A 19352-nucleotide genomic window follows, 5' to 3' on the forward strand; every position below is an offset into this window, starting at 1 on the left:
CTCCGCCTGCAGCCAAAGGAAAGCTCTCAAGCTGTCAGCGGCTCTCACACTGAACAGGACACAGACAGGGAGAGCGGGGGGGAGAAACCCAGACTCTGGGGAACCATTGATGTCCGAGGTTCTGTATTTAGATCAGGTAACTGGTGATGGGAAAGACCTCTAACTCAGTGGTTCTCAAACTTTTTAGCGCCAGGACCCACTTTCTAGAATGGCAATCTGTCAGGACCCACTGGGAGTGCTGTCATCAACCTGGAAGTGATGTCACAGCCAGAAGCCATGGGTCCCTTCGAGGAGAAAGACGGGATATAAATGAAGTAAATAAAAATAAATAAGTGGCATCATCAAGCAGGAAAATTTTTGACACCCCCATACGACAAAAACAAATCAAGTAAATTAAAAGTTTACGATCAGTTTATTTAAAATAAAGGAGAACCCTCCCAAGCAGTTGCTGCTCTGTTTGAAAAAAGTTCTCCAAGCATCCTGAAAGCTGCAATCCTAGCCACATTTACCCAGGAGTAAGCCCTATTGACTATCATTGTTAAAAGCATAGACAGCCTGTTCAAAGTACAGATCTGTCACATTTCCCCAAATACAGTCACATACCAGGGTGGCATCAAGTCTATTAAGAATAAAATGAAATGAATGGAGACCCACCTGACATTGGCTCGTGACCCACCTAGTGGTCTAGCTGAAAGACTGGAGATCAGTCAGCCTAATGAAGCCACGGATCAGGTGGCACCATTCGGGGAGTGGGGGGTTGCACACCCAGCAACCTAAATCCTGGCCCTACCCCAGGGCATGGCACAATCTGGTTCTGGCATTTCTCTAGCGGAGCCAGGTATTTCATTCCACTCTAGCCATGGAAAAAAACTGATGGTAGAATCCTATGCCTGCATTACACTGGCACAGCAACTGCTGAGCTGGCCTTGGGTGTTGCAAAAGTGGCATAAGGTGCTCTGTGTCACCCGTCAACTAAGCTGTGCTAGTGAGATGGCCTGCATACCTTCCCACCAGCACTGGATCTAGACAGCATGCCCAGTGGAGCAGGTAAACACACACTGGACAGGCCAGGGGCTGAGGATGGGCAAGGAGAGAATGTAACTGGATGGAGACAGCGTGGTGAATCAGGTCCAGGAGGGGTTGAGATTGGTGGAACTGGTGTACACTGAAATCCGGCCCTCCCCCCCCCCCCCAGGCTTGAAAGTCCAACACAGGGCTTTCTGGACTTGTGTTGGCCACTTGGCTAGGTTGGGGCTTCTGCTGGATGATGATGACTGGGAACCACCAATGATGACTGGGAATCAATCAGAGATGCGGTTCAAGGGAATACTTAGAAAGAGCACACTGTCTACTGTGAAGACAGTTGGGCAAGTGGTTGGAAATGCGCTGTCTGTTCAACTGTGCATTTGTGTAGAAAGATCACTGGTTCCCAACCTGTGGTCGACGGGCCACAAGTGGTCCGCAAGACCCTGAGAAGTGGTCTGTGAGGTCTCAGGAAAAAAAAGATCACCTTTGATCACTTCCAAGGATGTTGCCGAGTGAGTACTCCCCACGGACCACCAGAGAGGGTGGAGAATGGCTGCCGCTGTGGGCAGTCTGTGCTCTGCCCTCCTGGTAGTCCATGGGGGAGATGTGGGGTAGTCCGTAGGGTAGCCTGTGGGGGAGACACGGACCACCAAAGAGGGCAGAGAACAGACCATCCATAACCACAACCAACAACAAAACCAGCAACCCACCAGTGTAAATAAGAAATCTAATAAATCACTAATAAATCAAATTATTGCAAATTTAATTGTATTTTTTGTGTATAGGGGGTGGGGCTGCATGTCTCGGTTGTCCATGGGCTCCTAAAGGTTGGAACCAGGACCTCTGAGAGGAATTTTATTAAGGGATACAGTTTCTTTTGGGCCCTTTTCTCACAGGGGGAATGGTAGGGCAAAATAGAGCAGGGTGAGGGTGGCAACAGCCAGAAAAGTCTTTGGAGACCAGGTTTACTGGGCTTCCCAATGCAGAGCCCAGGTCTATCTGCCTGCACAGTCTTGACAGCAAGATACAGTAATACGGAAAATCAAACACACTCCTAAGTCTCTCTAAAATCTTTTAAATATAGAAAATCATTGCAGAAAATTTGCATTAGGCTTACACTAGAATGGGAAGTGGCCTGTGTGTGCCAAAAGAGTCCCGTTAACACTGGAAAAGCTAAGATCCCAGGAAATTTCTGGGACCCCTCCTTTGGCTTCTCGGTCCCCCTTTTTGACCCTGGGCCTGGGTCCAAGTTACCCCCTGCACACCCCACTCTTGTTGGGAATCACTGGTGTATATGCAATGTGGTGGTGGTGGGGGGGGAGAGGCAGCATTTGGGTAATCAGCAAACCACTGATAATGTTAAGAAGGTTGAACGCTCCATAAACTAAGTGACCGTCCGCAGCCCACTTAGGCGAGAGAACATTTCAATTACAGATGAAAAATATTACGTGGGTGGATTCCTGGAAGTGCAGGACGCTCAGGGGCTTGGTGGGGAATAAACATGACACCAAAGGCAATCAGAGAATTAGGAACATAAGAACATAACAGCCCCACTGGATCAGGCCATAGGCACATCTAGTCCAGCTTCCTGTATCTCACAGCGGCCCACCAAATGCCCCAGGGAGCACACCAGATAACAAGAGACCTCATCCTGGTGCCCTCCCTTGCATCTGGCCTTCTGACATAGCCCATTTCTAAAATCAGGAGGTTGTACTTGTGCATCATGGCTTGTAACCCGTAATGGATTTTTCCTCCAGAAACTTGTCCAATCCCCTTTTAAAGGAATCCAAGCCAGATGCCGTCACCACATCCTGTGGCAAGGAGTTCCACAGACCAACCACATGCTGAGTAAAGAAATATTTTCTCTTGTCTGTTCTCCCAATAGTGGATGTCCCCTGATTCTGGTGTTATGTGAGAGTGTAAAGAGCATCTCTCTATCCATTCTGCCCATTCCCTGCATAATTTTGTATGTCTCAATCATGTCCCCCCTCAGGCGTCTCTTTTCTAGGCTGAAGAGGCCCAAACGCCGTAGCCTTTCCTTGTAAGGAAGGTGCCCCAGCCCCGTAATCATCTTAGTCGCTCTCTTTTGTACCTTTTCCATTTCCACTATGTCATTTTTGAGATGCGGCGACCAGAACTAGACACAATACTCCAGGTGTGGCCTTACCATAGATTTGTACAACAGCATTATAATATTAGCCATTTTGTTCTCAATACCTTTCCTAATGATCCCAAGCATTGAATTGGCCTTCTTCACTGCCGCCGCACATTGGGTCGACACTTTCATCGACCTGTCCACCACCACCCCAAGATCTCTCTCCTGATCTGTCACAGACAGCTCAGAACCCATCAGCCTATATCTAAAGTTTTGATTTTTTGCCCCAACGTGCATGACTTTACACTTACTGACATTGAAGCGCATCTGCCATTTTGCTGCCCATTCTGCCAGTCTGGAGAGATCCTTCTGGAGCTCCTCACAATCACTTCTGGTCTTCACCACTCGGAAAAGTTTGGTGTCATCTGCAAACTTAGCCACTTCACTGCTCAACCCTGTCTCCAGGTCATTTATGAAGAGGTTGAAAAGCACCGGTCCCAGGACAGATCCTTGGGGCACACCGCTTTTCAGAGGTTAGTGGAAGTCCCGCTGGCAATTGTCAGGCTAAATGCCACTTTGGAGCGAGGGAAGGTTGAGGATTACGGGGCCCATTGGTGCGAATTGTAGGATTGGGACAGACACAAGAAGTGTTATGGAGCCACTGTAGCTGGGAAGCAACTGGGAAAGGTCGGCAACTCCGGAATGCAAGCCTCTCCTCGGCATCCTCACTCAGAAGCATTTGCTGAGAAGACTTTGTTTTTCGTATGGTTCTGATGTGGTGCACTTTCTAGGCAGGAACAGAGCTTCCTGTGAAGTCCACAATTAGTGTCGGTGGATCTAGTTTTCTTTAAAAATGGCAGCTGCAGGGAGGCCTTGGTCCAAATTGGAGCCTTGGCAGGGAGGAGGGGGCTTTGAGCTTCCGCCTAGCCAAGAAGAAGGCTGCTGTGAGCCCTATGAATGCGCATTGTCAAGATTGCAGCTAAAATGACTAATGAACTGGGGCACCTCCCTTAAGAGAAGAAGCTACAGCGTTTGCGGCTCTTCAGTCTAGAACAGGGGTGCCCAAACCCCAGCCCAGGGGCCACTTGCAGCCCTCAGGGACTCCCAATCTGGCCCACAGGGAGCCCCCAGTCTCCAATGAGCCTCTGGCCTTCAGGAGACTTGCTGGAGCCTGCATTGGTCCTACACAACTGCCCTCAGCATGAGGACAACTGTTTGGCCTCTTGCGTGAGCTGTGGGATGAGGGCTCCCTCCACTGCTTGCTGTTTCACGTCTGTGATGCTGCAGAAGCAGCAAAGGAAAGGCCGGCTTTGCTTTGTGCAAGGCCTTTTATAGCCCTTGTGCTATTGCAAGACCTTCTTTCATTCAAATAAGTTCCATCTCTAATATATTCATTTATGTAAATTTATGTAAATTTATTCAAATATGAAATGTAAGTTAATTCTTTTTTCCCAGCCCCCAACACAGTGTCAGAGAGATGATGTGGCCCTCCTGCCAAAAAGTTTGGACACCCCTGATCTAGAAAAAAGGCACCTAAGGGGAGTCATGGCTAAGACGTACAAAATTACGCAGGGGATGGGTTAAGTGCAAAAGGGGAAGTTCTTTTTTCCTTTCACACAACACCAGGACCAGGGGACATCCACTAAAAGAGTGTGTCAGGAGAGTGAGAACAGGTACATGAAAATATTTATTTAACTAGTGTGGAATTGACCTGTGGAACTCCTTGCCACATGATGTGGCGAAGGCCTCTGGTCTTGGTGCCTTGAAAAGGGGATTGGACAGGGCGATTGAGGAAATGTCCATTTCAGGAGACAAGCCATGGTTCTAGAAGTTGGCTAACTCAGTTGGCATCCCATGCCAAGTGCAAGGGATGGCATCGGGATGCAGGTACTTTGTTGTCTGGTGTGCTCCCTGAGGGATCTGGTGGGCCACTGTGAGATACAGGAAGCTGGACTAGAGGGACCTTTGGCCTGATCCAACAGGGCTCTTCTGATATTCATAATCATCAGTCCAGTCCACGATAAATGAAATGAAATGCTGATGGGGGCCACACATGAAAGGAAAGCATAACACATATGTGGCTTGGTGGAATCACTGAAGACACCCGGAATGGCTGCCTGAACCACCAAACCAGGTATTTAATGCAGAAAATACATCCAGTGTGTCAGTGTAATTGGGGAAAAATTAAATGGTCCAACTGTATGTTCAACCTGCCAACAGCATTTGAACAGGAATCCATTTGTTGCTTGTGCAGTGTTTACAGCTTGCAGGGCAATTACAGTGTCTGGGATTTGTGTTTGGAATTTTCCATTCCCAAAGCCAGATGTCATTTCCAGTCACATCAAATAGAATTCAGACCAAGCCAGGGGAACCTTGGCCGGATTCCCTGCTCTCCTGTGCAGGGCGCAAGCAAAGTTTGAAAGGTTTCAAAATAGCAGTGGCGGGGATAGGACCGATGTGACAAGGCTGACCTGCTGATCAGACACAGAATGGCACAGAAAGAGCTGCTTGCCTGCTGAGTCAGACCTCTGGAGCAGGGGTCTCCAAATGCCAGTCTGGGGGCCAGATGCAGCCCGCGGCCAGCCTCTGATCCCCTGAGAGCCTCTGGCCTGCTCGACCAAACACAACCAGCGTGAGGGTTGGGGAGGGCTCCCCGGCCCTCAGAACATGCTCTGGGTTTTTCCTGTGATGTGCTGGTTGTGAAGTATTTACTCCTGTATATTTAAAGTAAGCTGCTTGTGAGCAGGGGGAATGGGGGGGTCCATTTGAGGGTGCGCTTTATTTCTGTGGTGTGTGTTGATGCTTGAAGAAATCCTGGAAATAAATTCATCATTATTATTATTAATCAGATTTATACTCTGCCTTTCTCCCCAAAGGGCACCCAAGGTGGCTAACAATCACTTAGCAATTTTAAAAATTAAAGTGGCTAATAATCAGTTAAATTCCATTAAAATACAATATAAAATACAGATGAAAACATTATAAAAACAATTAAAAAACAAACAATATACAGTATTCATTCCTGTATTATATTTATGCATTCATCTAAGTTCCATCTCTAACGCAATTATTTAAACTGTATATTTTAAATTTTTTCTTTTCTGGACCTCAACACCGTGCCAGATATTTAATGTGGCCCTGTCATGAAACTGTTATTTCATGTAGGTTTTTACTTTTCTTGCATTGGAGTAGCTGGGACTCCTTGGGTGTAAAAGATTTGGGTGAGAAGGATTGGGTTCACTAGTAAAGAGGATGAAAACCTTTAGAGAAGGGAATTTTTCTGCCCTCCTGGTGGATGAGACTTGGAGCTTTACTCTGGTATTGTGAATAAGTGAGAGAAGTTAAATTAGTTCTGGCTAGTCAGTAAAAGAGATAGATTGCATTCCGGTTTAATCTTTTCTTTTTCATTCTTTTCAGCAAGTTCACAAAAGGATTCTGCCTTGTGCAGGGAGTCCTGCAGGTTTGGGACAATAAGCACTCATTGTAGTGCTTTAGCTAACTGCATATTTGGATTGTATTAAAGCCTTTTTTTGTTGTTGTTAATGGGTCTTTATAAACTCTGTGTTCCTTATTCCTTTTTGTTTGGGTCTTATTGAGGTGTCTGGGAACCATTACTCTCTTCCTTTATAGAAAGCAAGAGAGAGGAATTAAATAGTTTATGTCATAAGGAAGAGGGATTCATCCCAGGGAATTCCTCTAGTGATCCTGATTCTTGGGCTGGTGGCAGTGGGGTAGCTACCTGGGGGGTATTTTCCCCCCCAGGACCATGACAGGCCCTCTGGCCAAAAGGTTTGGAGACCCCCTACTCTGGAGCAAGAAGCTCAAGGTTGTCAACACAGATTGGCAGCTGCTGTTCAGGATTTCGTGATTCACAAGATCCTGAGCCCATGTGGGGCCACACAGCCTGACACAGGACTCTGATTCTGTGGTGGCTCTTGAGCCGCCACAGAATCGGGTAGCCCCATTGTGGGGCTATTTTTCTTACAAAAGTCCCCTTCTCCCAAGGAGCTTCTGCAGACTGCCTGGTTGCACACTGGATGCTGTGGTAGTCATTTTGATGCTGTGGCAGCCCTCCACTCCAGGCAGCGCAGGACTGGGCTGTGAATCAGGTCAAAGGCCCATCTAGTCCAGCTTCCTGTATCTCACAGGGGCCCACCAGGTTCCTCAGGGAGCACAAAAGAAAACAAGACACCTGCATCCTATTGCCAGTCCCTTGAACCTGGCATTCTGAGGTAGCCTACTTCCAAAGCCAGGAGGTGGCACGTACCCATCGCAGCTTGTAACCTATGATGGACTTTTCCATCTATCTGTATAATTCCCTTTGAATGGCATCTAGGCCGTCAGGTGCCATCATCACATCCTGTGGCAAGGAGTTCCCCAGATTAATTAATTACACGCTGGGTAAAGAAATTGGGTAAAATTAATTGGGTAAAATTAAATTTTTAAAAGAATGTGAAAGTCGGACCCCAGTAACAGCCACTGGAAAAAAGACAGTGGAAGGGAATCTTCCCCTTGTCTGCAACATTTCTCCTGCATTCAACACACATGGTTTCCAGCTGAACGTTTGCAGGGTGAGAGAGAACAAGTACTTAATAGAACATTCTTATCCTTGCAGGTAACCTCTGCTTCTCTTGTTCATGCCATTTTGCAATTGTGCATTCCTCCCATCTTTGCCCCCTTCCCTAGACTCATTTTGATCTGCCTCGTTGAGAGTCATGTCACCCTCCAAGTGCTTTGACTCCCAATAAGACTGGGATATGGAAGTGACTTAGTTGAAACATCATGGCACATGGTGTTGCTAAGCAATGTCAGCCTGTCACCAAATACTCCAAGATAATATTTCTCACAATAGGGATCCGGCAGGGAGAAGAGGAGGAGGGGATATAAAACAAAAACAAATCTAGGAATTGCAAGGGTTGAGTGTTTTGGATCGAGCGATGGAGGGTTGTGGTTTTGGAATTAATGAGCCCTCAACAATTATGTCCAACAGTGATGCTCGCTGGATGTAAAAGAAACAGGAACAGCACTCTGGAGAAGAGAAGCAGCACTGGAGGAAGCAGAAGAGGGACTCAGCATGAGCTGGCATAGCTTGGGCATCTGGAACCTGGGGTTGGACGTGGAAGTGCCTAACCAGGAAGTCATTGCAGTGATGTAACCCCTGCTAATTGGATAAGAGGCACTTTTTCAAGTGGGTGCTCCTTTTTTTAGCAGGGGGAGAGTAACTGGCCCACCTCACCCCAGCACTGTCTGTTCTAGTGGCTGTCTGCTGGTATTCTTTTTGCATTTTTTTAGATTGTGAGCCCTTTTGGGACAGGGAGCCATTTAGTTATTTGATTTTTCTCTGTAAACCGCTTTGTGAACTTTTAGTTGAAAAGCGGTATATAAATACTGTTAATAATAATAATAATAATAATTACCACCAGTTAATTCTGGGTTTATGCTGTGGTTTTTGGAGTGGTTGCAAGTTGCTCTGAGCACCCAATGGCTTTTTTCACAATTTTTTTTCACCAAAAAAAGCAGTCAGCGCCCATGGGGGGAGTGCAGGAAAAGGTACTGTGGCAGCTGGGAGGCCTCCTCGCTGCTGCAGTACCTTCTCCTGCCCCCCTCTGCAGGCAGCCAGAGTGGTTGCAAGCCACTTTGAGCAACTGACCACTTGTCACAAAATGAAGTGGTTGGCCGCTCAGGATGGCTTGCAAACACTCCGAGTGGCCACTCCTTAATAGGGCCGCAAGGAGTCTGCCTCACCACAGTACTACCTTCTCCTGCACCCTCCTGCACCTTGAGATCTACCATCAGGAGTACAGGTTGGCAACCCCTCAAGGCGTGGTACCTGGGGCAATGTATCTTTGCCCCCCCTGACCTATGCCACTGCATGGTGGTGGTGAGCAAAGCAACAGAGCAGGTAGGGAGCGGGGGAAAGACGTCATGGGGCAAAACTGCACCATGGAGAATGCTGAGCACAGAGAGCATGGGGGATGAACAGGTAGGAAAGCAATAAAAAGGATTTGGAACCAGTTTCCAAAACAATAATCAAGAGAATGTGGACTGAGAAATGGAACTACAATGCACATTTGGAGCAAATACTTGTGACAGTTAAAGCCCAGCTGGATTAGGAGAGGAATACCTCTAGGCTGGTATCCTGGTTCCCAGGGTGGCTGGTCAGAATCCTTCTGGAAGGCTTGAGCAGGGTCGGGAGCCAACAGCCTTCTCACATGGTTCCTCCTCCAGCCAAAGGAATTCAGTGGCTTGATGCTTTTGAACACGGAGGTTGTATTTTGTTGTCACAGTTTGTCAGCGTTGAGTGACCTCTCCTTCTCCACGAATGGGTCACATTCTCTTTGCAAGCAATCAAGCCCACAGCCGGAAGTGGCACACCCAGAGGTTAAGTCTGTGAGGGTATCAGCCTTCCTTCATGCAATTCCATTCCCATTTCAGAGTGTCCTGGAATTGAAAGGGATATACAAGGTCATAGAGCCCCACCTCCTGCTCCCCACCATTCCACAGTCCCACACACCCTCCCCCCACCCCAAAACGCCTCCCTCTCACCTCCTCCCCACTTTCCCTACACACACACACACCCCGACCCCTGCATCAGCCAAGCTTGGCCAATGCAACTCACCCTCTCCCCAGGGCTCTTCATTCTGCCGACTCACGTTCGTCTTGGGATGCAATGCAACTCCAAAATCCCTCTCACATGTTGTTCTATCCTTTGCAATTTGGGGACATCGCAGAACCCTTCATCATAACACCCAGCACTGGTTCACACATGTGTCGCCATCTTATATTTGCTTGTACACTGGAACAGAACGTGTGAACTGATTCTCTTGGGAAACATTGCATTCGAAGGGGCTACAAAGCCAGGAGGCTTGCGCTGCATCCAACACAGGTTTGTTGGCTGCAGCGGCTCAGCCACGGGCAAGGGGAAGCTCTTGGGTCTGATGGCCCCCTCTGCAGATAGCGCAAGTCCGAGGAGAACGGAGCGACTGGAAGCCGCTCCGTTCACCCCAAGGACGGGGGTTGGGATCCGGCATAACTGCTGGGTCCTGGCCCCACCCCCGGCTCCCAGCGCACCCACCCACGGACCCGCCCGACACAAGCAGCGACACCCACCCACGGGCCCGACACAAGCAGCAGCGCAGGAGCTGCAGCGGAGGCTTCTGCCTCCGTCCCTGCGTCGGTGCATTTGAATGTGCCAACATGGCTTCCACCTAAGGCAGCGGAAACGTTTGCAAAGACTTTGGGGCTCCTATACCTGCATAAGTGCCAGTTAGGATTGCGCCCTGTATCTCACAGCGGCCCACCAAATGCCCCAGGGAGCACACCAGATAACAAGAGACCTGCAAGGCATTCTGGGAATTGTAGTTAAGAACATAAGAACAGCCCCACTGGATCAGGCCATAGGCCCATCTAGTCCAGCTTCCTGTATCTCACAGCGGCCCACCAAATGCCCCAGGGAGCACACCAGATAACAAGAGACCTGCAAGGCCTCCTGGGAATTGTAGTTAAGAACATAAGAACAGCCCCACTGGATCAGGCCATAGGCCCATCTAGTCCAGCTTCCTGTATCTCACAGCGGCCCACCAAATGCCCCAGGGAGCACACCAGATAACAAGAGACCTGCAAGGCCTCCTGGGAATTGTAGTTAAGAACATAAGAACAGCCCCACTGGATCAGGCCATAGGCCCATCTAGTCCAGCTTCCTGTATCTCACAGCGGCCCACCAAATGCCCCAGGGAGCACACCAGATAACAAGAGACCTGCAAGGCATTCTGGGAATTGTAGTTAAGAACATAAGAACAGCCCCACTGGATCAGGCCATAGGGCCATCTAGTCCAGCTTCCTGTATCTCACAGCGGCCCACCAAATGCCCCAGGGAGCACACCAGATAACAAGAGACCTACATCCTGGTGCCCTCCCATCAAGTGAGTAACACATGTGTGTGTGTGTGTGTGAGTGAGTGAAGTACCAACACACAAGTTCAAGGTAAGGTCAAAACATATGTATGGATTTATTATTGTTATGTGATTTTTCAACGAAAGAAGTTTATGTAGTAGAGGTATGGTATTTATTTATTTATTTATTTATTCTATACCTTTCTCCCTGAAGGGCATCCAATGCAGCTGACAATCATCCCAAACAGGAAGCTATCCCAAAAGGGATCACAGACTAAAAAAAATTTGCATCCTAGATGATCTGGTCAAATGCTTCCTGGCAGTGACGTAGCTAATGATCATGTAGCCCAGTGCCAAGCCTAAAATCATGCCCTGGATGTGATGTCATCCCCAGGCTTTTAAAAAAGAGAAAAAATGGGGAAACCACCTCCTCCCCCAGTAGCTCACCACCCACTTGCTCTGCCACTTCCCCCCCGCTCAGTGGCATAGCTAAGGCATCTGCTACTGGGGGTCAAAGAAAAGTTTGTAGCCCCCCTCCATGATGAAATCAAATTTAATTAAGTAAATAAATAAAAAATGTGCCCTGCATTGGTTAGACACTGCACAGGGATGAAGAGTGACGGTTAATTTCCCCCTGCTAAATATAACAGGAGCACCATTTGAAAAAGTGCCTCTTTACCCAGGTAGCAGGGGTAAATGTTTTATGATACATGGAAATGTGAGCTGACTTATATTCACACCTGATTCTGTATCATAACAACATCTAATTGTATCTTGGAACAATCAGTCTCATTGGTTAGTTTTGAGTTAAGAAAATGCAGTTTTTATTAAATAATGCAGTTGTGTTTTGTTTTGTTTTAATTTTCTGGTTATTTGGCTATAACTTTTGATAGAGTAGAGATATTTTGACCCAGTCTATTTCACTGCATTCTGCATTAAATTCTGTAGTGAATGGTATATAACATGATGGTGTTATCCAAAAATACCAAGGTTTTCACCATTTTGGCCAGTAGCGTCAAGCTCAGGTTGTTGCCCCCCTAAAGCCATTTTTGGATTCCGCAACCCCAAAATATTATAAGTTAGTTCCAACATACTTGGCAGCTAAAAAAAAAAAGGTGGTTTTTTTTCTTTGTTTTAAATTGTAGGGGCTGTGATAACCAGAGCCTACTGTCACCCTGAATGGAATTGTAAGTTCTTCATGTTTAACACGAATCTTCATGACTCCCGTACAGTGTAGCTGGCATCCCAAGACACACAAGCAAGTTAAATAACACCATTGTAATAAAAGATTAATCACAGAAGAGACAAGAGAGATTAAAAGACACAGGCAAGCAGGCAGAGAGGATGCGGCTAGGAGAGAGAGATGCTGGAGGGAGAGCATTCAGGCCCAAGGTGAAATGTTTACAAGTGCACAAAAAAGAGTTCAGAAATTCCTGCAATGGAGGGGTATGGTGCAAGAGCCAGGATGGTGTACTGTAGTGGTTTGGGAGTTGGACTTAGACCTGGAAGAGCCAGTTTCAAATCCCTGCTCAGCCACTTCCTGGATGGCTTCTGGACAGGCACTAGCACTCCGCCTCACCTACCACGCAGGGTTGTCGCAGAGGACAAAAATGAGGGAAGAAACCATGGGATACCACACTGAGCTCGTTGGAGGGAGAACATAAAAATGTGGAAAATAAATAAATCTCGGGCAGGGCAAGAGATTGCAAATGGAGGTCCCTAGCGGCCAAATCCTACTGACTTACAGGTCAATCCTATGCATGTCTACTCAGAAGTAAGTCCCATTAGAATCAATGGGGCTTACTCCCAGGAAAGTGTGGATAGGATTGGGCTGTTATTTACCAACCCGGCACAGAAGATAATTAGCAAAAAAGCAAAGAAATTCCTTGGCAGCTTTACCTTTGTTGCACCACAGCGCCACCCAAATGCTGGCCAGAGAAGGTACTGCAGCTCAGCAGTCATTCAGTCTGGGAAACCAAAAAGCGCCGTACCAGGGCCCGTAGTTTACTCAGGCCAGGTTGCACTCCTGAAGTCCTTTTTGGTATTGTGACTTCATAGGTACGAGAGGGGACAAGGCTGGTCCAAGATCTCCTGGCATCTAAGGCCACATGTCAAATACTGTTCCGCTTATGTGTTCATATACCAGCCCCTCCTCCTGCTGCTATCTGGATTGAAAAATGAAGAGCAAGTATGGAAGAGAGGGTGGGCCACAGTGACTTGGGTGAGGGGCTATGGGGATGGAGCGACTATCTTGTCTGCCACAGTTCCTCTTCTGTTTGATCCCCCACTTCTTTTTCCAATCCAGGGAGCATGAGAAGGAGGAGAGGAGCAAACTGTGTGGGCAGGGGTGAGTACCCCCCTCCAATCTACTACCTGAGGCGATGGCCTCACTTGGCCCTGCCGGTGGGTCTGGCAGCAGTGAGCCGTCAAACGATGACAAATCAAGGGATGTTCATAGCTGTGCAAACTGGTCCAAAATCTCATATTAGGAGTTGTATCAATGCGCTTTCCAATAGCAGCAGCACCAGCTATGGCACCTCTGGGACTGAACTGCAGTATGGGGAGTTTTTCCCGCAGCATCTACATTAAAACGTCTCTGACTGTTGAGCCTGAGCCCAGCCGGTCTCCGAGATGCCAAATGTTCTTGGCACGCCGGCCCCACTTCCATATAAACAGGGTGCAATAACGCCTGTCATGGTTTTCCTGGAGTGCCCTGGATGTATCCAAAGCTTTCCAAAATCGCCCGTGGGCAAGCAGGATGGTAGAACCCCATTTCAAATGCTGCCAAGCGCAGAGATGTATTTATTCATTTCCTTATTTTTCACACTGCCCCCAAGGAACTCAGGGTGGGGCACGTGGTTCCTTCCATTTGTCCTTGCAACAACCCTGTGATGTAGGTGAGGCTGAGAGTGACTGGCCCAAAGTCACCCAGGAAGCTTCCTGGCTGAGCAGGGACTTGAACCTGGATCTTCCAGGTCCCAAACCACTACACCATCCCGGCTCCGTATCTGAGCAGGGAGACCTGAGCGGGGTTCAGGCTGCTCTGTGGAGTTGAGAGAAGTCCACGTTTCTCAGCAAACAGCAAAGGGCTGTGAGATTCCAGGAAGCAAGAAGGAAGGCAGCGAAGCTTTGGAAAAAGCCACGGTGTGCTTAGCCTGTGGCAAGCAGCCCTCACCCTGGAAGTATTTGAATTATTAAAATAAATCTGCTTTTGGCACGGCTGAAACAAGCCCAGCTGGCTTTCTGTGATGAAAACAGCAAATATCCGATTACAGGAGGCCTTTACCTCCCGCCTTCAGATTCGTTGCCTTCCCAACACTGCTGTGGTGTTGCACAGCAGCCGAGTGGGCTTTTCATCGCTTACCACTGGTGGTGAAAATGGGAGCTCACATCGGTGGTGGCACTAGGAGTTGCGTCACCCGATATGGCAGCCTGCATGTCACCCCAATGATAGACTGCAGTAAATATAGAATACATAGGCGCTGGGCTTTCAGATGCTTTAGCAGTATTTGGCAATAATGACGCAGGCACACCTGCGTCTGAACAAGAGCAAACTCTTGGCCTTGAGGATACACTGAGTGTCTTCGCCCAGAAACTGTAAACACAGGATGTTATAGAGAATCATATCTAGGACTGTATTGTGGTTAAGCTTTTGAGGACTACTAGTTACAGCCAGTGTGAGTCTTAACATCCTCTTAGAAAAGTCCCTATTATGCAGACTATTGACTCATGGTTTAGTATTGTAAACAAGATGAGAGAATGGAAAACCCCAGCCTGTTGTGTAATGTTTAGAGAAGGAATAAAAGGCAGAAAAGGCTGAATCTCAGAAGCTCTTCTTCTGCATCTGGCCTTCCTTCTGCATCTCGCTACTATACTTGTCTGTTGTATTCATCGCTCTAACTCTTTGCTGCCTCGAGATCTAACTTTCAAACCCCCAGAGTGCTTCTGTTTTTAGTAAACTCTCCATCAGGCCACAAGATACAGTCTTGTGTGTCTCCCACCAAGCACCAAGGCCTTCAAAAGCCTTGGGTGCTCCCCAGAGCAGCATCCTGTGCTGCTACAATAGACCTCTTCCTATGCAGAGGGTGGGGCAATGTCCTAGGCGGTGGGCATGGTGATGCACCATTGCCCCACCTCACTGGCTTTTGGGCTATAACTTTTGATAGAATAGAGATGTTTCAACATGGTTTGTTTCACAGCATTCTGTATGAAATTACACACTGAACGATATATGGTATTATTTAAGAGTACCAAGATTTAAAATTTTTTGGCCAGTAGTGGTGTCACTATTCCCCCCCCAGCCATGCACGTAACCAGGTGCAGTCCGCACCCCCCTAGCAATGCCACTGAGCCACATTACTGCCAGGGTGAATTCCAGGCCTCCTCCCACCTGATGCAGCATGTCAAATTCTGCTGCCCTCCTCAGGGCTGGCCTTAGGAGCTACAAGGCCTGGAAATATTGTTTTTAGGGCCCCAGGTTCACGGTCAAGGTCTGTAGAATCTTAGATAAATAAAATTGATGATAGGCTCTATGGCAGAATGGAAAGCCATCAAAATGTGCACTTAAAAAATGCATGGGACTGAAAGGACCAAATGGATCTAAGCACATTTTAATATAAAAATTGCAACTATGCAAGCCTGCAAGTAAACAAACAAAATGTGTAGATTACTTTTGAAAAGTAAATAGTTGCAAAACCACCTGCAGTAGTCGCTGTGAAATGATTTAGTAAAAATATCAATTTTATCGTTTAGAAAAATAAATTCAAAATGTCCATTGCAATGTGTTAATTGCATGTATTTGACAGGACTAGATTGGCCCAGCATGGCACAGGTGCAATTGGCTTAGAGCTGGCCCTGGTGCTCCTTACCCATCAGTCACTGCATTCCCTGCTCCAAGTCATTGGATTGGGGGGAAAAAGAGGGGGTTGGAACAGAAACAGGAAGTGTGGAGGAGAAGAGAGTGGTGGGCTACAGCAGGAACTTCACCACACCTTCCTTTCCACATTTCTCTTAGTGCTATATTCCCCCCCCCCTTTCTTTTTGGACCCAGGAAGCAGAATGAGGCAAGCAAAAGAAGGCAGGTGCTGCTCACCAATCTGTCACTACCTGAGAAATAGGTCTTGGCCTCATAGATGACCCAAGCCTTGCAAACAATACCTTCCGAAGAATGGAAGAAGAGACCTTCTGGAGGAGACCAAAGGTCCAGCAATGTTGACTAATTTGCTTCCCATATTGGCTAGTTGGATGCCTCAAGGAAACCCAAGACCAGGAAGGCAGGAACTCTTCTCAGGTTGTCCATCCCCATTCCAGCAGCCAGTAGAATTTAGCCATCATCCCTGAGAGTCTTTGATGGGCTGCATTAGATGGGCCTTTGGCCCGATCCAGAGGGGCGCTTCTTATGTTCTTAGAGCTTGTTCTTCTAGGACGGGATGGGCAAACAACCCACATCATCAGTCTGACACTGTGTCTGGGACAGGGAAAAAAGGAATTAATTTATAACCCTAATTATATTTCAAATTTGAATAAGTTTACATAAATTAACATAAATGAATATATTAGAGATGGAACTTCTATGAATGAATGAATTTTACTGAGCTTATTTCTAATACACATAAGAACTATAATACAGGCATGTAGAACCACATGAGAACTAAGAACTGTTTGCCACACCACGTCTTGCACAGTGAAAATATACAGACCAAGTCAGAAACGCATGGAGACACAAGTTGTTTAAAGCAGTGGTTCTCACACATTTAGCACCCACTTTTTAGAATGAGAATCAATCAGGACCCACCAGAAGTGATGCCATGACCGGAAGTGACATCATCAAGCAGGAAAATTTTTCACAATCCTAGGCTGCAATCCTACCCACACTTACCCAAGAGTAAGTCCCACTTACTAACATTGTTAAAAGAATATACATAGTAGCTTGTTAAAAGTACAGGTATGTAACATTTTTCCAAATGCAATCGCATACCATCAAGGCTAATATATTAAAAATATTGAAATGAATGGGGACCCACCTGAAATGGGCTCACGACCCACCTGGTGGGTCCTGACCCACAGTTTGAGAAACACTGGCTTAGAGGCAATGGCAGGGGGCAGAAAACACATGGAGACTACAGAAGGCCTTGCTCTAACTCAGTGGCGTCGCTAGGGTTCGCGTCACCCCCCCCATGCAGTGGACAGGGCAACACCCCAGGTGGTGGCACTGGGACCCACTTTTTAGAATGACAATCTGTCCAAGACCCACCAGAAATGATGTCATGGTGGAAGTGACATCATCAGGCAAATTAAAATAAATAAGTATAAATATTAAAGTAAAACAAATAATTAAATAAGCAGAAGCCAGCCCTGTTCCACCAAGTGAATTTCCTCTGTAGCCTGCCTGCAATAACACGCCCCCCACTCCAAAACCAGTAAGGTTTTCAGCCCTACCCCGTGCCCAGTTCAATTTAAGAACTTCTGTTTAAACCAGATTACTGTCAGGATCCACCTGACTTCGCAAGTCTCAAAAAGGTTCACCTTATCAGCTGAAGCCTCTTTTGATCCTTCTTAGTGGGGGAGGAGGGGGGGAGGCTGCCTTCTGGAGCACTTGTTTAGCTCCAGGTGCATAGGATCAGGACCATTCTGGTAGTCTTGCACTCTCCTTCACCTGATCTTCCACACGAGCCAAGGCACATTTGCTTACTCACAAGTAAATGCGACCGTGAGGCTGTTTCGCTTTCCATAGGGCTCCATACATTCAACTGCTTGGAGAGAGGGACTTCCTTCTCAGGTGTTTTTGGGGGCTGCATTCAGGACCATTCTGGTGCCTTTGGATTCCTTTCCGACGGACTAAGGCAAGTTCGCCTACTCGCGAGGAAACGCGCGATACAGCTCACTTTCACTTTCCATAGAGATCCATGCATTCTTTGTTCTTCAGTCTTTTGGCCATAACTTTTGACAGAAAGGAGATATTTCACTCAGGTTTTTGCATTGCCTTCCGCTCGAAATTCCGCATCCAACGGTATATAATATGATGGGGTTACTGTTCCAGGAAGTTCTCTAATCCCCTTTTAATGCCGTTCGAACGAGGTCGTTGGCGCATCATGAGGCGGGGAGTTCCGTAAGTTAATGGTAAGTAAACGCATGAAGATGCCTTTCCTTTGGTCTTTTCCTTGCGCTGTGGGATTCCCACCACGTCTCCCTGGGGCGCCTTCTGAGCGACTAGGCTTCAGTGCCGCCTAGCTGGTGGCAACGCAGCGCTTCTTTTCCCGCGAGTAAGCCCACTGGACCCTGAGCAGAGCAGTGGGGCGGCGGCAGCAGCTGAGGAGTGCGGCGGAGAGAGCGGTGCGTGGGAGCATCAGGCATGCCCACGGAGACGCCGGGGGCTTACTCCCGAGGAAGCCAGGCAGCGATCGCCTTTGGGGGCGGCACCCAGGCTGCCCCCCTCCCCCTTAGCGCCGCCCCTCCTCTCCCCCCTCCCCGCTGGAAGGACTTCCCAGGCTGGAGCTGCGCCGCGTCCAGAAGCCGCGGAGCGGGCGGCGAGGCTGGTGGCTGCCGGTGCGGCTGTCGGGGCTGCCGGACGCTGCTCGGGGCAGGGATCGCCCCCTCCCCGGCCGAAGGACCGGCGGCGGCCCGAGCGCGGCAGGCGGAGCGGACCTGGCGTTCCAGCAGCCTCTCCAAGGCGCGCAGGGGGCGAGCGGACGCCGGTCCTGGGTTCGAGTGCTGCGCGTCCGGGCCGTGCCCCGAGGAGGCTGCAGGCGGCTCCGTGGGATGCCCGCGGCGGGGGCAAGGAGGGCGCGCGCAGAGTCAGCAGCCGGAGGAAGAGCCTGCCTGGCGCCGATGCGGCCCCCCGCCGGAGCCGGGCGCCCCCCGCGCCTCTGCCCGCAGGGCGAGCGGCTGCTGGCGGCGGAGGACTGAGCGCCGAGGAGGGAGGGATGCTCCGGAGCGGCGCCCCGCAGGAGATGCTCCTGGTGCTCGCCTTCTGCCTGGCCTCGCGGCGCACCCTGGCGGCGCCCACGCCCTCCGCCGAGGAGACCAGCCTGGGGGTGGTGAGTGGGGCCGCGGGGGGCTCGGATGGAGGAGGGACCCGGGCAGGTCTGCTCGGAAGTAAGCCCCAGGGTGCTCGGTGGGGCTTACTCCCGGGAAAGGGTGGGCAGCATCGCAGCCTAAGAGCCCGAGCCCATGCACGTCTACTCAGAAGTAAGTCCCATTAGAGTCAGTGGGGCTTGCTCCTAGGAAAGTGTGGAGAGGATTGGGCTGTAAGGCTGCCATCCTAGCCACACTTTCCTGGGAGTAAGCCCCATTGACTTTAATGGCACTGACTTCTGAGTATAGGCTCGGGCTCGTCATGT

The 19352-nt window shown here is 48.8% G+C and overlaps 1 protein-coding gene across 1 annotated transcript in view; it reads left to right on the forward strand.

Moving 5' to 3' along the window:
* The first annotated feature begins 19032 nt into the window (after positions 1-19032).
* The window catches only part of MMP17 (matrix metallopeptidase 17), a 129119-nt gene continuing 128799 nt past the window's right edge, over positions 19033-19352 (forward strand). Inside the window, exon 1 of the mRNA XM_066609960.1 lies at positions 19033-19049. The gene's annotated coding sequence lies outside the window, so the exon portion shown is untranslated. The remainder of the gene's footprint in view (positions 19050-19352) is intronic.

Source organism: Tiliqua scincoides, chromosome 14 (genome assembly GCF_035046505.1).
Source record: "Tiliqua scincoides isolate rTilSci1 chromosome 14, rTilSci1.hap2, whole genome shotgun sequence".
Classification (NCBI taxonomy): Eukaryota; Metazoa; Chordata; class Lepidosauria; order Squamata; family Scincidae; genus Tiliqua; species Tiliqua scincoides.